We start from the raw sequence: 710 nt of genomic DNA, 5'->3' as shown, positions 1-710 counted from the left end.
TGTGTGTTTGGGCAGGTCAGGCACGGCTCGGGGTGAGGGCCGGGGAGGAGTGCGTCTGGGTCAGGGCCGGAGCCCGGACTTAGCTGGGCCACAGGTGCCTAGGTGCGCAGGTGGCCGAGAGCATGGCGGGCCACGCCTGGGCCGGAGTCCTGCGGAGCGGCCAAGACTAGGGAGGCCTGGGTTGCAAGAGCGCCCACCCAGACCTCCGGCACCGCCGGAGGAGGTGCGCTCGCCGCCGCCTGCCGGCGGAACCCCCGCACCCCCGCAGGAGGTGTGCTGCAGGCGCGGGCTTCTCCGGCGCCAGGGAGGCCAGCCCCGAGCTCTTGAGGCGGCAAGCGACAGCATGTCCCGTCTACGGCCATACCACCCTGAATGCCCCTGATCTTGGAAGCTAAGCAGGGTTGGGCCTGGTTAGTACTTGGGTGGGAGACCACTTGGGAATACCGGGTGCTGTAGGCTTTTGCCGCCCCCTCCTTTTGCCGCTCTCCAGCCAGGGTGCCCCTGGTCGCCCCTGGGCCCTGCTCGCTCCCTCGCTGTCTCGGGGGTCGCACGAATAGCCGTGCGCCCCTCGCCACCGCCCGCCTCCACCTGCTCTCCTGCAGCTAGCCCTTGGATGTTTCCTCTCTCCGCTCCGGGCCCTTCCCTTCCTGGGCTCCGCGGGGCCGAGCCCCAAGGGTGGAGGGCGAGGTCTCTGGCCGAAGCTTTGCCTG

General features: G+C 70.0%; 1 pseudogene; it reads left to right on the top strand.

Moving 5' to 3' along the window:
- Positions 1–350: 350 nt before the first annotated feature.
- LOC111728782 lies at positions 351–459 on the top strand (annotated as a pseudogene).
- The last annotated feature ends 251 nt before the right edge of the window (positions 460–710 follow it).

Source organism: Pteropus vampyrus, unplaced genomic scaffold (assembly GCF_000151845.1).
Source record: "Pteropus vampyrus isolate Shadow unplaced genomic scaffold, Pvam_2.0 Scaffold227, whole genome shotgun sequence".
In the NCBI taxonomy this organism is placed as follows: Eukaryota; Metazoa; Chordata; class Mammalia; order Chiroptera; family Pteropodidae; genus Pteropus; species Pteropus vampyrus.
Note: the sequence above shows the minus strand (reverse complement) of the source record. Positions and strands in the feature narration are given on the sequence as shown.